General features: G+C 34.8%; 1 long non-coding RNA gene across 2 annotated transcripts in view; it reads right to left on the bottom strand.

The window, feature by feature from the left end:
- Positions 1-1414: 1414 nt before the first annotated feature.
- LOC123617087 (uncharacterized) overlaps positions 1415-19814 on the bottom strand; it is a 103909-nt gene continuing 85509 nt past the window's right edge. Inside the window, exons 4-5 of one of the 2 annotated variants that reach the window (XR_012502165.1) lie at positions 7558-7663; positions 1415-6353 (exon numbers count right to left, since the gene is read on the bottom strand). This is a non-coding gene — a long non-coding RNA (uncharacterized LOC123617087). The remainder of the gene's footprint in view (positions 6354-7557; positions 7664-19814) is intronic. The other variant, XR_006725160.2, reaches the window with a different exon arrangement.

Genomic DNA, 19814 nt, shown 5'->3' on the forward strand with positions numbered 1-19814 from the left:
TGACATATCTCCCCCATTATAGTATTATACAGAGGGTTTCACTGCCCTAAAAATCCTGTATGCTCTACCTATTCATTCTTCCCTCCTCTCTCATGGCGGACAACCACTTATCCATTTACTATCTCCTTAGTGTTTCTTTTTCCAGGGTGTTATATAGTTAGAATCATAAAGTGTGTAATCTTTTTAGATTAGCTCCTTTTACCTTGTAATAGCATTTAAGTTTCTTCCATGTCTTTTCAGGGCTTGATAGCTCATTTCTTTCTAACACTGAATAAAATTCCATTGTCTGGATGTGCCCACCTACTGTCATAGTCCATTTTAGCTGCTATAACAAAATACCACAGACTTGGTGACTTATAGACAACAGAAATTTATTTCTCACAGTTCTGGAGGCTGGAAGCCCAAGATTGGGGGCTAGGATGGTTGGGTTCGCTGAAGACCCTCTTCTGGGTCGCAGAGTGCTGACTTCTCAATGTAACCTCACATGGTGGCAAGAGAAAGGGAGCTTTCTCAGGCCTCTTTTGTAAGGGCACTGATCCCACTCATGAGGGCTCTGCCCTCATAACCTAATTATTCCCCAAAGGCCCCACCTCCTAACACCATCACCTTGGTGGTTAGGTTTCAACGTATAAATTGAGGGAGAACACATTCAGACCATTGCACCTTATGAAAGACATCTAGGTTGCTTCTAAGTTTTGGCAATCATGAATAAAGCTGCTATAAATAATTGTGCGCAGGTTTTTGTGTGGACGTAAGTTTTCAACGTATTTGAGTAAACACCAAGGACCAAGATTACTGGATCATGTGGTAAGAGTATGTTTAGTTTTGTAAGAAACCACCAAACTGCCTTTCAATGTGGCTGTAGCATTTTACATTCCCACCAGCAATGAATGACAGTTCCTGTTGTTTTATATACTCTCCAGAATTTGTTGTTGTTTCCTTTATTTTTAATATAAGGAAATGTTATTTCCCACTTTCATGTATAAATGACAGCATACCACAAACACTCCTTTTTAAGGAACCCTCCTGCACCATAGTGGTGCAGCCACTATGGAGGGAAGTGTGGAGGTTCCTCAAAAAACTAAAAATAGACTTACCATATGATCCAGTAATCACACACCTGGACGTATATCCAGAGAAAACTATAATTCAAAAAGACACGTGCACCCAATGTTCACGGCAGCACTATTTTCAATAGCCAAGGCAAGAAAACAACTTAAATGTCTATTGACAGATGATGATTAAAGATGTGGTGTATATATATATGTGTGTGTGTATGTATATATATATATATATATATATATATAATGGAATATTACTCAGCCATAAAAAGAAAAATACTGCCATTTGCAGCAACATGGATGAGCCTAGAGATTATCATATTAAGTGAAATAAGTCAGACAGAGAAAGACAAATACCATACGGTGCCACTTATATGTGGAATCTAAAAAAATACCAATTTTATTTACAAATCAGAAATAGACTCATGGACATAGAATGCAAACTGTAGTTACCAGTGGGGATAGGCAGGGATAGATGAGGAGTTTGGGATTAACAGAGTCACATTACTATATGTAAAACAGATAAACAACAATGACCTATTGTATAGCATAGGGAACTTAATTCAATTTCTTGTAATAAAGAAACTGAAAATATATACATGTATATATGTATATGTATAACTGAACCACTTTGCTGTACACCTGAAACTAACATTGTAAATCAACTACACTGCAATTTAAAAAATGCTAAAAAAAACCCTCACTCCTTTTTAAACTTAAGAGTATACCTTAGAGATCATGCTATAGTTATATTTACATATATTATTTGTTCTTTTTTACAGCTGCAAAGTATACCATTGTATTGATATAGCATGGTTTTACTTAACCCATCTCCTATATTTGGGTTCTTTCCAGTCTTTGCTATTACAAATAGTACTTCAATGAATTCCTTATAAACTCATCCTTTTTATATTTTTCCCAATTTAACTTTGTGGTTGATTCCTAGAAATAGGATTGCTAAATCAAAGGGTAAGTACTTGTAAAATATTGACAAATCCCTCTCTCTGTAGGAATTAAAACATCTTGAATTTCCATAACAATGTATTAGAGTTCCTATATCTTCATAGTCTCATCAACAGAGTATGCTATCAAACTTTTGGATTTTCCCCAATCTGATAAGAAAGAAATAACTACTTAGTGAAGTTCTAAATTATACTTCTATTGTTACAAATGTTGTTGAAAACTTTTTTTATGTTTAAGATCCATGTGCATTTCTTTTTCCTATGAACTCCTCATATTAATAGCCCACTTTTCTATGGGGTTGTCTTTTTCCTTTAGTTTTAGAAGCTTCTATATATCTTAGAGATATTAACCCTTTGTCTGTAACATATACTCTCTCAGTTAATAATTTGAGGTTTTTTTATCTGGCTGTTTTTATTATCACCTTTTAAGTTTTTATCTAATCAAGTTCATCATTTTTTATTGCTTCTGGAGTCATAGTTTTCCCATTTTAAGGTTATAGAAGAAGTCAATTGTGTTTCCTTTAATGCTTCTATAACCACAAAAGTAAACCAGTTTAGTAGGTTGTAACTGACAATTTTTAAAATGATATAGGATTAAACGGAATAGAAAAAAATAGTATTACTCGCACATAATAAAGTATTAAAAGAGCTTGGAAGATGTCACTCCCATCCTCACAACAAGAAAAAAGCTGAACAAACTGAAAGCCATCAATTCATAGATTCATCAGGGAGTGGAGGCCAAAAGACAAACTGTTGCTCCCAAAACTTGAGAGACAGACAGGAAAATAAAGAATCACAGTTTACCAGGAGCAGAAGCCAGCAGCAGGAGCTAGTATTGGTAGGAATTCTTTACACTGTAATTGATGAATTGCTAAGTGGCTCAATATTTGAAAGTTAAAACTCTCAAAATATGAAGAGTTAAAAAACTCCAAGGGGTCCAGTTTTAAGGGGACTCTCACGCTTTGTTGATTTTTACCTCTAGATGCCCTATCCAGTTCTCACTGTGTAGATGAGAGACAAATCCCCTAATGCTTCCAGCAGGAGAAGGGGGCAAGTAACCATTCTGAAATACACCCAGAGCTTTCTGTTCTTCTTAACAAGGTCTACCCTCAAGAGAAACTGTTTTTCCAGAGCTTAAATGACTGGGATTTTACAAGAGTCTAACTGATCTGGGGGAAGGGAAATACCCAGTCCAGGCTCATTAAAAGACTGAGATCTAATCATAAGACTATAGAATACTTTCCCTCCTCCTACACCTTACCACAACATCCACCGGGCTCCTGTATAATATCAGAATTTTATAGCTGAAAGAACTACAAGCCTTAGATCCTGTTTAGTAAGTCTCTGTGAAAACCCAAAGACTATGGGGGAGACAAAAGCAATGACACTAAAAGGAATTTACTGCCTCTGACACCACAGCTACAGTAAATAGTAAACACAGTCTACTCATGTCTAGATGAATATAAAGCATGTATTGTTTTATAACAATTTGTATGTTTAGTGTATATATCAATACAGACATAGTTATGAATGTGTGTATTGGATTGTGATTTAAAATGTATTTCTTAACTGTGGACCACAGTCAAAAAAGTTGAAATCACATGGCATAAGGAATCTCTTCACAGAACCAAATAATACGAATACCTATGCACTTATTACCCATTCACGTACAATGAAGAGTTTCTCCCATTCCACGAAGTAACAGCTTAATGAAGACATGGACATGGACAATGTATGTTCATGAATGTTGTTTTGTTACTTTCATTAACACAATGAGGATCTCACAGATTGGTTCTTCTTTTTTTTTTTTTTTTTAACTAGAACTCGCTTTAACTCTTCCAGTCAGAAGTCCTATGTTCTAGTAGTCCTTCTCGCTTAGCTAAGTGTGATACCCACCAAGCTGGCAAAAGATGCTAAAGAAGCTAGAGACCCTGGGATCCTGACAGACAGGCTTACTCTCATCTTACTTGTGCTAGCCATAGTCTCCATCTGCAATATTAGTGTCTGTGAATCAAGTAGGGGTTTTCGAGTATAAATATGGCACAAAACATATTTCCTTTAGCACTAAGCCTCTCAGCAATTTAGCTGCCTTGAGACACTACTGTGCTCTCTTTACTGCTTCCTATGTATACATGTATACATCTTTTTTCTTGCTCTTAGAACTTACCTAAATAAATCTCACCAATTTGTAAGGACAAACTCCTCTTAAGTCTAACTCCTGTATGAAATTTCCCTAGCCCTTTTTCTGTTTATCCCAGTCTCTAAGCATCCAAAGAATTTATTTCCTGAACCATTTTCTTTTTAACACAAAAATCATTGATCATCTTGAGTTTATTACTTAATTATTTTGCACATAGGAATCTTGACACACCTGTTAAATGACAGGCTCCTGGAATAAACAGTCATTTCTTTTATACTGTCTCAGTGGATCAGAAGATTGACGTTTGGCGGGTACTCAGTAACATATACATGTTAACAACTTTATCTTTCTATTATTTTTATGAATATGATACATTATTTAAAAGTTCACAAAGCTAGCAATCCATGAGGTGGAGCCAGTTCTTGTAAAAATATTTTTATAGAATTTAAGAATTACACTGATGATGCTAACAATTACAAGAACATTTTAAAAGATGAATAAGGAGATTAGTCTGCCCTGTGGTCAGATGATGGACTTTCTTAGGTAAGTCTATTTAGCTACTTCCTTCTGCATGTTGAGCTTCTAATTAACTCTTGAATTTATAATTCCCTAGGGTTTTGCCGCAACATTCAACAACTCAATTTTTTTCTCAGTGACACATAGATGCCACCCAAAACATATTTCTAAGTAAAACTCCTTTGTCTATTTTTCCGTCTAAAAAGTACTCTCTACTATGGGATGATGAAAATTCAAAGAACAAACAATACATAATTGAGTTACACACCAAGTACAAAATCTTCCTACTCAAGTTGGCATGCGTATACAACATTAAACGATCAATATCTCAAGCATTCAACATTGGTATGTCCTTTTTTAAACATGCAGACTTTTCTTTAAGTATCAACATCCTTGACACATCTTCTAATATATACTGGAATATCTTTTAGATTTTTGGGTCTATACATACTTCTTGATTACTTTTTTAGAGAAGATGTCTGAAAAGCCTGTCAAAATCCCCTTGAGGCCTTTGAATCTAGGGTCTCTACTTTTGACTTAAAAATTACTGTCCAAGTAGCCAAATAGCCAAGCAACTCAACTAGTACCTCTGCTAGTTCTACTTATGAATAATTCTGATTGAGTTCATTTATTTATGTACATTCAGACCCTTACATGGTTTCCCTATATAAACAAATATTTTTATAGACAATATAACTTTTGCTTCTTTGTTTTCAATAATAAATTCATTCAAAACTTGTGTTAGCCAGCTTTTGCTGTAGTGACAAACAATCCCAATATCTCTATGGATTATAAAAACAAATACGTATTACTTGCCCAAATTCATGAGGGTGGGGGTTCTGCTGGGCTTAGCTGAATTTGACTGAACTAGACCTTGGCTCCATGACAAGTAATTTTTCATTTCATATCCCAGGCTGAAGGAGTTAAGCTAGTATCTTGGACATGCTATTCTCATTTTGGAGGGAAAAATGGGTATCAAAACATGTGCAATGTGCAAGCACATTTAAAATGTCTACTGATGCAATCTATTAGTTTCAGTAGAAAGTAATATGACCCAGGCCAAAGTCAGTGGAAAGGAAAACATACTGTGCTCACAGAGAAGAATGGTTAAGTGTATGGAGGGGATTATTATTTGTGAAATAATGTAATCTACCACAGCCTGCTCCTGTTCACAAATGTTCACTTCCTTCCTGTAAGCCAAATGTAATCACCCCATCCTAAAGATACTCCAAGGTCTGATCTAATAAAAACATTTAGCTTGAAATTCAGGATCTTGAGTTTCTATCATGCCAAAATGTAGCTCTATTGAGCCAAAGTCCTATAAACTGAAAGACTTGTTATTTGTACCCACACATGATAAAATACACACCTACACATCCATAATTAAATAGTGTAACCACAATAAACACTTCCATTTAGAAATGAGAAGAAAGGGAGAACCCAGCAGTTACTGGTCCACAACAGTTCTGAAATCCCATTGAGGAATTGTTATAAGGTCTACTAACCTGAGTGTAGGGAACTTTACTTAATTAATCTTCAGTTTTGTTTCCTGGAGGTAGCTTCATAGTCCATTGTTCTTTATGACTCTTGATTTCACCTCTGGGAAGTCCTTCCTTTTCCAATATCCTATTTGGGAGAAATTTCCCTCTCTGGCTGCTGAACAGCTTCCTTAGCCTATCAAAAAAAAAGTTGGGAGTTCAAGGGTAGTTTCATTGTTCAAACAATCACAAACTCTTTTAATCCAGGCTGATAGAAATGTTGGCACCACAACCTTTTCAAAACATTGTTGATTTCATTGTTTACTGTTGATATATCTTACCGATAGCCAGATCCATAAGTAGAAAACACTCTTCTAGGCTTAATTACAGATAATTTGCACTCTTTAGGCTTCCATTAGGCCAATATATGATCTCTTTACCCAGAGTCATTTTGTACAAGTGAAATGACTTACTGGGGTCACTTTAAAGGAATTAGAGGTCTTAACAAATGGTGTGGTGACGATGGTCTTGATTTGGTCTTTGCTTCCAAACCTGTGTCATCATCATCTTCTTCTCCTCCTCCTTTTTCTTCCTCTTCTTATTATGAAATGGGCATACTATTACTTAATAGGATGAAAATATTAATTCTTCTTATTTATGAAGGATAACAAAAACTCTTTATAGGTACTTTATAATATTAATTTTTAAAGACTGCTCTTGCCTTGTGATCTATATAATGGGCTCCTAAAAGATAATGGGTAAGTTGTTCCCTCTCCCATTTATCTATTTAAAAATCTCTTTGAAATTGTACTTAAAAATGCCTACATGTTACTGTGGTAATTTCATATTCAGAATTTGCTCAAATTGTTAAATTTCTGATGTGTTTTGAATTCACTGAAAATAATTTAAATTATTCTATATAATAAAATACATACACAATTAGAAAATGATTATCCATGCCCTTGACTTGGTCTTTACACTGAGGCTTTTGTCTTAATTTGCGAATAGTTTACTGGCTGGAGACGAGAAAGAGTAACATCTTTCAACTCTGTCTCTGGATTTCTGCATGAGGTCTCAACAGCTCAGGATGACCAAGTCCTGAAGACAAGAGGAAGCGTGGAAAACTAAAAATATTTCAGTATGATTTCAGGACAAAGATCAATCCTGTCAAATGCACAAAACAAGGGTTGAATATTATATTGAAAAGATAAATATTGGATTTAAAATTATGGAGTCAAAAATCCCATAAACAGTTTCACATTAGTATACTGCTATACACTGAAAACTGAAAAAGGAAAAAAAAAATCCCTGTGCCCTTCAGAGGTGGAATAACCCAGAGAACATGCATTTATACTTGAAGCAAGTCAGGGTGAAACGCAGAAATAATCTGATTAAACTACCTTGTGGTCTGGCACTTTTCTTCAGATGCTTTGTGGAGAAATCCTCAGTGTTGAAATTGAGTGAATACTGATAATATAGTAATTACTTTACTATCAAGGGCAACCACTGGGAAGAGAAAAAAATACCTTGAGGTTTATAGTTTATAGCTCTGATCACAAAATACAGTTAGTTCTGTCAATAACTACGTTAGCCAGATTTGGGAAAAACAGAAATTGAAATGCAGTTTTACTCTATCACTTTTCAAGGGCATGGCTTTGAGTTTGGTCTAAGTGGTGTGCAGGAGTCTGAAGAGCAACTCTGTATTTTGTCTCTTAGCACAGTGACTGCCCTGTGGAAGAGTCCAGCACACTTACAGCACAGGTAGGCTCCATTGTTCTTTTGAAATGGACAGCTGGGGAATGTTAACATGCTGATGACAAGCATAAAAAAATAACACTTCTGGCTCAGTTTGTACTCAACGTGCATGTATTTTAAAAGGAGAAATCTTGTAAGTGTCAGCCATAAACTGCTTTCAAAAACATGATCTGGTAAAATATGTCTTTGCAAAGTAGTCCAGGATACAGACATTTAAAATATTCACCTTTAAGACTGTCTTTGCATTTCCTTTAAGCACCTGTGTAGTGCTGTTGCCTGTCTCTGTAAGGACCAGTCATAAGAAGAAAAGTTATAGTAAAAACAAAAATCTAGAATCATCAAATATTGATGCAATATTAATGAACTACATGTGATCCTTTTATCACCAAAACATTGGACATGTGGCAATGCATTTGTATCAACTCCACATTGGTTGTAACATTATTGTTGAGTCTGCACCTCTGATCTTGTCACAGGCAAAAGTACTGAAAAGGCAAAGTAAACCTCTGTTGTCTTCCAGTCACCCAGGATCTCATTGCTCCTGTGACAAAATTACCTCTTTTCCTCCACCCTAGTATCAATAGCTACCATTCATTGGTTTCTCAACCAAGTTCTGGACACTGTGCTAGTCAAGTATATACATTAATATAACAATAGTAGGTAACCATGTTTCTCTTACAGATAAGAAAACTGAGACACCCCAAACATTAAATAATGTTCTCAAGCTCATAAAGCTGGTAGAGTGGTAGAGACAAGATTCAAACCAGGTCTTTTTGACTTTAAGAAAATTCATAATTCTGACCACAACACTGCCATCTGCACTTGGACTGGTTTCTTGCACACTGTAATGTGTGACAAAGAGGGAAGCAAACTACTTAAACTAGGGTGTAAATGACTACAACCCACCTCCCTCACCCCCGACACCTTTGATCTTTTTCTTTCACTTTGAAACATGAATTTGCTCATTCAATTGAATCTTTAATTGGATTGGTGATAAAAGGAAATGAACCATTTTAGACAAATGAGAAGTATTTGGAAATAGTAAAGATGAGCAGGAGCCAATCAGGTGCCATTTGAGTCATTCCATATAGCTGGTACTGTTATCTCTTTTGGCTGATGCTTTTTTTTTTTTTTTTTTTTTGGAGTAGGTCTAGTATCACAGACTCATCCTCTCTTGAGAATGTTTAGCATAATTTAAAGCTTTAAATAAAAAGAAAAGATTGAAGAAAATCAGTGAGGTGTATTAAAAGTAGCCATTTGAATGCAGATTTTTGTTTCCCTGTTTGAGTGCATAGGACATTGGTAATAGAGGGTAATAAATTGATCCAGTTTACATGAATTTTAAGTTTCTGGTACTAATGCAAGCTTTCCATATGTTCTTATTCATAATTTATTTGCGAGGCAACTTCTGCTTATCCTTTGGTTTTTAACTACATTTTATGTGAACTCTTTTTCCATATTTTCTGCATCTTCATTTACTTAGAGTTAATTTCTCTTTCTTTCGTGTTCCCTAAAACTTATTATCTTTCTCTATATAAAGGCTCCTACACATTACATTGTAATTTTTTACATGTTAAGCTTTTTTCACTTTAACAATTTCTGATGGTCTACATTAATTTTTAATGATTGCATCTAATACAGTTTGGCACTGATTAATTGCCTAATAAACATATAATTTCTCTATCTGTATTTCATATTTGAAAAATGCCAGCCACAGGGTCAGTGTAACCTAAAATGTTTGTCTGCAAAAGTTAAATTTTTATCTATATGAAACTGTTTCTTCTATTCATTCCCCTTCTTTTTATTTGCTCACTCACTCCTGGTTTCTCTTGCATTCCTGCTCTCTTGCTTTTTACTCTCTTTCTCTTTCTCTCTCACTAACTCTACCTGCCTTTCATCACTGTCTCTAATTAGCTTCATTCTGCAAGACTCCTCATTGTGTCAGGGAAGATGACCAGTGATACCAGGTTCAAAATTTCCAAGCTTAGCAACCTTAGCAGAAAAAGAACATATTTCTTCTAGTGTTTAGAATGTTATCATCCTGCCTCGGTATATTTTATCTTACTTTTCACTGGTAATATTCTAAAGGATATACCACAAATATCTGGAACCTGATCTAGTACCTTCTTTGGTGGACTAGATAGGTTTTTATTGTGATAATGCTGTGTAACAGACAAACTCCAAAGTCTCAGCTCCAGTCTCAGGAGATTCTCCCTTGTTGTTCCAAAAATTCTGCCAGCAGCTCTCAGGTTATATGATTCTTCATTAATGTATTGCATTTGTCCTATTCACTCAACCTTTGACTTAAAGTCTTAGGCTTCATTCTAGTTGCACTAAATTAGGTCATGCTACTATCTCTGAGCCAGTTATGGACTCAGGTAATGCTAATTAGTTTAGGCCTGAGCCACATGTGCTGCTCATGAAGCTACTTCTCTGAAGCACATGAGCTGCTTAGAGGGGTAATGGTGGTTACCTAAAACACAATCAGGGTGCTAGAACTGTAAGAATGTGATAAAAGTCTTCCAGAATCTGCAAATGTTCAACACAGAATATCAGGCTTACATTTTAGATTTCTTATTTAAGTTCAAGTTTGTAGTTTAGTCTACTTTGATCTTAGGAAGAAGGATCAGGCAACAGTTATGATCTGAACTCTCTATTAGTAGATACTGCCTCAAAGACTGAGCTGATAAAATCTGTAGAATAAAGAAGGAGCGATGAAGAGAGAGTTTGTAAAAGGTGATATTTTTCTTCCTCCACCAGTATGCTGATAAAGAGCAGCTACTTAAGTTTAAACTTTTTCCTTCCCTGGAAAGAATATAAGGCATTCTGAATTAGAAACATATGCTGGTGCATCAGTCATTGTTCCAGTTCTTGGTCATGATAGCAGAGGAAGAGTTACCCAGAAATTTTTTTCTTGATTAAAAAAAAAAATATATATATATATATATTTATATACATATATGTATATATATACATATGTAAGAAATGGAGGACAAATGTTAAATAATACAAGAATTCTGAAAAACAAATGTCATACATCTGAAATTTCTGATGTATGATAAACACTTAAGGAAAGTTAAGAAACAATTTTAGCAATGCTGAGGACAAGATTATTGCTATTCTGGGTTATATCTACATAGTGTCTTGGACTCAATGTTTATTCAGAGATCTGCTATGATATATCAATGAAGGATCTCCCATACAGAATTCACTGTGCTTATAAAACTCCTACCTCAACCTTTAAAAATATTTGTCTGTGGGGTGGTTTTGAACTGCTATGAAGATTTAGGGTGCTGTTTATAATTTTAAGCCATTCCTCTGGGGAAAGCCCACAATTTATTTATGTTCTAGAGATGAAATTATATAACATAGGAGATGTGATTGAAATAGTCCTGGATACATGGAAAGTGCTCAATAAATTGCAGGAAAGTTATCTTTCTTATTTTGCTGTTATTTTGCCTCATAGCATTTGAATCATTTTCTGTCTTTGGATGTGATGGTAGAAAAGTCCACCCTCACCTTTGCTGATCTCAAAGGATGAATGAAGGAGGCAGCTGGTTTCTAACATCTCTGCTTTGACAGCCCTCAGAGTCACCAGAGCCTCACATGCAGTTGTGGCTATTGGTAGCTTCTGGAGTTAAGAGTGCTTGAACATCTTCAGAATGTCAGTATTTTTTCAGGGAATAGTATCCATATATCTCAAAGTGAAAATTAAATCCAAACTTCCTTCCTCATCAAACACTTGCTATTTCGTCTTTGAAAACTTGGTGAATCTGGTGCTCATGAAAACATGGGTTAGTGAGAATCAGTGTGAAAGGCCAAGTAACACATGTCTTCCTCCTCTTCTTTGGCTCTTCATTTTCACTATTCCAATAATCCCCCAATAGAAGAAAAGCAAACAATGAAACAAACAAGATATAGAAATGATGCTAACAAAGCAGAGTCATCCCAAAGTTAAGGATAGAAGAAATGTAGTTTAATGCAATTCAGTTTGTGCTGATAACTAAATACTGATTGTTAAAGGTAATTTATAGAGGTTTGCAATTACTACATTTTTACACTATGACTTACGTGAATAAAAGCTTTAAGATATATTTTAACTGCATTATTTATGAAGAATAACTGCATATTCTTTATTTTGAGGTTTTTATTTTAAAATATCTATAGAAAATTTTTTAAAGATTATTTTCAAAATGAAAAAAGTAATGAATATTTTAATACTTATGTATATTTACAGAATTGCAAATCAATATAGGATGTAATTTTTTTATGCTTCAGGTTAGATCAGAGTAGAACAGCAGATGTAGAGATAAACAGTCAAATCTTTTGAAGGGCGAATCATCAGGATTTGTAGATTCATTGGATGTGGCATGTAAAAGACAAAAGAGGAGTCAAGGATAACTCTTGATGTTCTTCGTTTGAGCACCTGGAAGGGTGAATTTATCATGGATCAAAATGGAGAAAACCATGGAAGGAAGAGGTATGGGGTAAGAGTGTGGTGAAGAAGATGAGTTTGCTGAGGGACATGGTTAAGTCTGAAGTCTGATTCTACTATCTTAAGCAGTTTAATTATTTTCCCACAAACATTTTGATTAAGTCTCTCAGTTTCTAGGGTGTAATATTCCTAATTCCAACAAACACAAGGAAGAGATTTTGCTCTTAATTAATAATTTGGCTTTTCATAAGTTCCAAAAGTGCACAAAAATTTTTTGAGATTGTCTCCTACTTTGAACAATAAAGATGTAAGTATCAACAAAATGTGCAATAACTACCAATTGTTATCATTATGTGTTGAGCACTATGCTAACTGCTTTACAAATGTTATCTAATTCACACAAACACTATTATTTCCTCCTATTTTCCAAATGTGAAAAATTGAGAATTTAAAAGGGCCTGAGGACACACAGCTAGTACTCAGCACAGCTAGTGAGATCAGTTTGATGCTAAAGGCCATGCTTAAAGGCATTATAATATATTTTATGTATTTGTTTCTTTTTGAAAAATGGTAATATTAATTTTCATGCATATATTCATAAATATTTCTAATTTTTCTTTATATTTTTCCTTTTATTAGCTTATTTTAATTCCATTTCATATTAAATAGAACCACATATTCAAATTAATTAATCATAAAAATATTTAATATGATTTATTATGACTAGTTCCAATTTAAGAATTAATATAGTATCAGGGCAACCATACTGAACTGTTATCAGACTGGACAGTCATAAAAATAAATTCTTAAAATAATTAAGTAAGCTGAAAAATGTCAATCATACTTTTTTAGATAACTTCATTTTTGAAACTAAGATATTAGATCAGTAACATTTTTAAAAAGTTGAAAGTGTGGGTCATTCCAAAAGATGGGTGTAATCAATTACAGACTTCTGTCAGTTTTGTTTAGGATTCATAAATCATAATTTATTGTGTTAAAATACTAAAATATAATTTTCAAAATGGCAAACCTAGTGAACAGGTACTGAGTCTAAATATTAAAATAGGAAAGTGGGCACATTAATTCAGCAGGAAACATCTTAGTGATGAAGATCAAACTGCCTAAATGAAGGAAAGAACATTAATCAATCACCAATTAGCTTTGAGGAAAATGCAACCACTTGATTTTCCACAGAAAATATCAGGCTCCTCTGGGCTGTCCTGCACACAAAACAAGACCAGAAGAGGAATCTTGCGGTGCCAAGAGCGAATCTGGATTAATCATTAGTGGCTGGTCCCTTGACAAGTGTGGTTTCCTGCCTGGGATGTCATACTTCTGTGCTGAGCTTTGACTACCATCAGCAGGGCCAGAGAACATCATCACCACATCATCAGGTCCTATGGAAGATCCCATGATGTCTCACTTCCTTAGTATCTTCTTCAGAGAAAGTTACATTGAAATAAGCATCACAAGTCACACACAGTGAAGTGAAGTAACAGACAGGAAGACTGAAGCTTATGGAGAAGGAAAGTCTCACTGCCCTGCCCTGGTGATTGTGGGGGTTATAAACTGATTCTGCAAATAGTCTTCATATTTTTAAAATACAAGCAACAGGAGTTGTCTTTTTCCCTATTTCCCTAGAGTATCTCTGATAGGCAATATCTAATCAACAGAAATATAGAAAATTACCCCAAAGAGAGACTATAGAGGAGCTAGAATAATTATCAATAATCAAGGTGGCCAGGTGAATGAGTGGAGGCTGACAGGCTTGATTTTTCATTTTTAATTCATACACTGTCTCTGTGCCTATGTGGCAGAATTGGGTTGCTCAGGCAGAGCATCCTAGCTCTTCAAGTTTTTCTATCCTTCTATCACCTCTGTCATGAATAAAGCTTTTAATCAAAATCAACTATTGCATTCAGTTCTTGGTAGCTTTTTGCCTGCCCTTCCCATTCTGACTGGATAAGCCCAACCAGAGAACCTTCAAGGTGAGCCAAGAAAGGATGTCAGCTCCTCTTCCTCTCATAACTTCCAACTTGTCAGGATGGCATAAAATTATCCTGCTACACTTTTTGAAAGATTATTTGTTAAAAAGTGAAAAAAATGATTATATTTTCACTTATTCCTATGTATTCATAGTCAGAAAACTAGAAAAGTCTCTAAGTTCAACTATTCATTCTCTGGCTCCAATTAGCTTTAATCAAGAAACCTTCTTTACCTCTTAGGTTTGTGTGCCTGACTCACACAAGACCTGATATGATTACACACATCTCATTTTTCTTTTTGGATGCTGAATCAACCTTGATATCAGGCTCTCCCCTCCTCCCCAAATTAGTAACAACTGAAGTAAATCATATTCTTTCTTTTCTATAATCAATGACAAGCTTCCTTCTTCTGTGCATTTCTTGTTGATACTAGTTGCTCTTCTGGTCAGCTATTACTTGGCAATCTGACATCTTTCTTCACTACCAATTGTTTTCAAATTTGACTTCTTCTTTCTTTTCTTTTAAACTAAATGCCTGTGCAGAAGCACTCTATCCTTAATGGTGAATTTAGTCCAGAAACAATATATACATTGAGATTCTGGCAATATTAGGCTTTTTAAAAAATAGTAGGCCCTGTTTAAAACCAGATTTAAGGTGAAATAGTGACAAAAATGAAGAATCAGTTCATCTCTCTTTGAAAAAGAAGCTTTAGAAATTCTTGATAACCTAAATTTGTGCTAGTAGGTTAATAATGTCCTCTTTGTAAATTAACACTCTTTTCTTTTGGTGTCTCATTGAATGTTAATGTGGTATATCTTTGCTCTATTCATTAAAAAACCAGCTCATTTAATGCACAGAATGATGATTTCCCTTTGGATGTCTTGGACTCTGGTTTATTTCCTCATTTCCAGTCTTTATAATTTTTCCATAGATGAATGACTACATTTTTCTATTCTCAACTTAAAAACAGGCCATGAGAAAAAAGTTATGCCAACACAACTAATCTTCAGATAGCTAGTGCCAGGAAAGCAACATTCATAATATTGTCCTCACTAGCTTTCTTTTTGGAATTGCAGTGCCAGGTAAAATGATTTACTGCCAGCCTTGAGCTTTGTAGAAAAGATTTATTGGCATCAACTTTGTGTAAAGCCATAATCATCCCTGAAAAGACATTTGTCACTATACACCCTTATTTTCAGGTGCCTGACACTTTCCATAAAAAATTTTTCAAGTGGAAAAGTCATTTGAGTTTTTGTATCCTTATTCCAGTATTTCTTGATCATTTAAAAGTCTATCATTCTTTGAATTTTCTGGACATATTAGGGCAGTGTTTCTGGGACCTATCCCTAGGTTTCCATGAGGCAGGGAGGGCTGGGAATCATAACTGTGCATTTTAATCAAGTGCCTAAGGAGATTCTGCTGCAAGTAGACTTTGAGAAACATTCTTCAGAAAGGGGATATAGAGTCCTATGTATAAATTCTGGCTCCACACTTTTTATTTATGTGACTTTAACCAACATCCGCGGCCTCTCTCATTTGTTTCCTTATGTAGATTTCTTACACATGCTTTAACTGGGAGAGTATAGTTTCTGTTCACAAATTGTAGAGTTTAAAGAAAATAAAGTAAGGAAGTACCTTACAGGAAGTACATATAGGAAACAGACAATGTATTTTAGTTTCATTCTTTTCTCTACCATTCATGACAACAAACACACAAACAAAATTACATGTGTATATGCACACACTGCACACTCGGCAGTAATCTGGGGTGGAGAAGCTCTAGGACAAGCAAATGGATCTCTTGATTAGAATGGGAAACTTAAAATTCACTTGAAGGTAGCAGCAGTTAAAACAAGGCCACAGCCTTGCAAACAGTCAAGTGTAGGGGACAAAAACAGGAGCCAAACTTTGTATCAAGATGGACAATCAAAGAGGCCCTGACTTGGGACACCAATCTCAAGGAAGACCAAGAAGTTGAAAACATTCTTCAAGTACTAATGACAGAACTTTATGTCTGAATAAAGAGTTTAAAGTGCTTAATACATTGAAGTTAGCCTGAAATCATCGACTATTTACTTCACCATATTCATTATCTTGCCAAGAAACTGTGCACAAATTAATTACTCCATCATTTGCTCTTATCTGTGCCACAAATCAGAGGAGTTCAAAAGTCAACCTAAAAGCACTTGCACATTTCAATTGATTCCAAATGTAGGGTCATTATAGCATTTGCTTTCTTATAAAATAATTTATAGAGAGCATCCTTTATAAGTTGATCTGTGAACTCCGAGGTCATTTATTTAACTAGTTTAAATTCTGAATTTTATGTGATCATTGCATTCTACTTCCTCTTTAAAACTCAGAGAAAAACCTCCATTTCACCACTTTTGGAGAAAATATAGTAAATCATGAAATTAGCCAAAAGAGAGAAACCATCAAGCAGCAGTACATTTTATCATGTTGCAGTTATTTCAAGAATTATCAGTTTTGATGTCAGTCCAAGACATAAACTGTTCATTTTTCAATGAGACATATATTCAAAGAAGGATTTTGCCTTTACTACTGTTTTATAAATACCCAAAGACTATTTTCTGAGGTATTATAAGTAAAAATAAAATTTGGTAAATTTGTGCTCTTAATATCTAAATCTTATTTAATCTAATGGATTTATTACTGAGACACATACAAATACATTTATTAACTAAAAATAGAAATTTTACTTTGACCTAAATATCTAAGCCCTCAAAAAATAGATTTGTTTAAATGTTTTAATACTGGGCTAACATTTATTCTGATCATTTAAAATGGATTATAGATTATTAGAAAAAAATTTAAACTATTAGAAGTGAAAAGCTTATGGAAAATTTAAAATGTTTATTGATTATAGCCACATAAAACATGAGCTTGTACCTTTAAACAATCAATAATTAGTTAAACAACCTAGATTTATTGGTTCACTACCTTGGATACACCTAGAAAATACAAAAGAACTCTTGCATGGAGCCCCAGGACTGCCACATTGCTCAGTTCCAGGAGGATGCTCAGATTTGCTCTGTGAGGATGCTGCCCTGGAATTAAGAGGGCACATCCAGCCTGCAGGGTTGGATGTAGCAGCCATGCTAGTTACAACCCATCCAAGCAAGGGAACAAAGCAGGCAGGTTGGAGACAAGATTGAGATACATGAAACAATAGTAGCAAGAAAGTATATATAAAAATTAGATGCGAAAGAAGGAGAAAAAATTAAGATGGCATATGCCAGAGACATGGGATATGTTTTTTTTCCCCCTTATTAAATGATAATGGACAGATTCTAAAATAACTTGAGTAGCCAAGCATATAGTTGAGGACATGCTCTGTAAAAAAGAGTTGCCTGAGGGCACTGAGGAGCCTGGAGATTAGTGACTCTAACTGAGGCCCTGGTAAAAATAAAAAATGATCCAAGAAAACACTGTAACCTTTAGTAATTTGATAAGATTGGGTTTTAGCCATGAGGAAATCTTTGGTTTCAATGTGAAATTACTGACTTGATAGATTACATTTTATTTCTGTTTTTAAATCACATTGCTAATTCATAATTCCATGGTGAAAGCACCTATTTCATATATAAATTTTCCCAAGAATGCTGGTTGTGGGTGGGAGGTGGGGGTTTTGTTTTAGGGAAGAACTGTGTATGAAGCATTATAAATAAAGAATGGGTTCACCACAACCAAATCCATGAAAAACATCCTTTGGAAACTTTCAAAAGAAGGCTGTTACATACAGAGTTGAGCATGCAACTGAAGAGTGGTACAGAGAATTCAGTGCTGTAGGTGTTTTACTCATGATTCAGACCTCAGTTTAGGAATCATTTCCTCTAGGAAACCTGTCCTGATCTCTAAGGTTGGGTTATATGCTCATCCTGTGATTTCACAGCACCCCATGCTCAACCCTATTAATGTACTCATTCCTCTCAATTGCAATTTCCTGTTTACTATTATTCTGTCTCAGAATACAGTTTGTTGTAGTCCTTGTTCCTGAGAAGAAACTTGGTGAAATAGAAGGTGAATATGATTAAAATATCGACTTACTGAGAGAATCCTCTCTAGACAAACCACATTCTGCAGCCTAGTGAAAGCCAGTGTACTGGTGGAGAGAAGGGGATATGCTGCTCCATCTGAATCACCTATTCTTCCGCCTAAGTTTTGATCCTTCCACAGAAACCTAAAAGACTAACGTTCCTTCACATTCATGGAGAACCTCTAAGGTAATTTGGTAAAGTGAAAGGAAAGAGGAGAAGGTCAAGATAGGTGTAGAGGATTAAGAGGTACAAACTACTATGTATAAAATAAATAAGCTACGAAGATACATTGTACAGCACAGAGAATATAGCCAATATTTTATAATAACTTGACATATAATGTAATCTGTAGAATTTTTAAAATCACTATGTTGTACACATGAAACTAAAATAATATTGTAAATCAACTGTACCTCAATAAAAAAGTTAAATGGGGGAACCAAATTGGTTTTAAGAAAATGGAGTAGTGGAATAAATAAGATGAAGCAAGAAGTGAGGTTAGCCCTTAGAATGCATTTTAGAAGTAGTGCACATGTCCTGCAAGAGAGGTGCATTTTTTTTAATACACTACTTTGTCCTTTAGACATCAGGTACACAGAATTGGGTCACTGAGTGTGCATGATCCACTTCTTGTGTATTTGGTTATTCACGTAGTCATTTTAATATTGAAGGAGCAGACATGAGCCCACCACTAACAAATGCTTGACAAAAAGAAGGCATACATTTGACTCTGTGGTCCTAACAGCCAAGGAAAAGAAAGGAACAGAATCAGTAATATGATTTGCAATATTTATACCATAATGATAAAAGAAGCACTATTCCTCAGTGTGGGATTATAAATATTTTCTCTTTTAGTCTCATAATGGGATTATCATGAAATAACAACAACAACAAAATGTATCCTTAACAACATCCATAACAAGTTTCATAGTTTTATCCACGTTGGCTTTGTTTGTTCTTTTGAATGCGGTTAGATCATGTTAGACCATGTCTAAATATAAACATATATGAGGTACAAACTTCATATAACTCAACCTGCAGTACAAAAAATATCCTGAAGTGCCATCTCTTAAATTTTTTGAGTGAAAGATATATGCAAGTTTCAGTGGCACTTAAATGAATACAACTCCTGTCTGGCCCCAAATTTTGCCAGTTAATAACAAAAAAGGACATGATTACCCATACATCCCAATAAAAGGCAAGTTTAGAAAAAGGCTGTAATTTGGATGACTTTGCTTATATTCTTCCTGGTTTACCATTAAAATTCTGCCCTTTCATTTACTGAACTAGTATTTAGAGTACCTATTGGGTACTAAGCACTGTTCTAAGTGCTGAAGATATAGCAGTGAACAAAGTAGACACAATTTCCTTCCTCGATGGTGTGAGTGAGGGAAAAAGCACTTGTAGGTGAGTTTAGAGAGGCA

This window comes from Camelus bactrianus, chromosome 25, assembly GCF_048773025.1.
Source record: "Camelus bactrianus isolate YW-2024 breed Bactrian camel chromosome 25, ASM4877302v1, whole genome shotgun sequence".
Lineage (NCBI taxonomy): Eukaryota > Metazoa > Chordata > Mammalia > Artiodactyla > Camelidae > Camelus > Camelus bactrianus.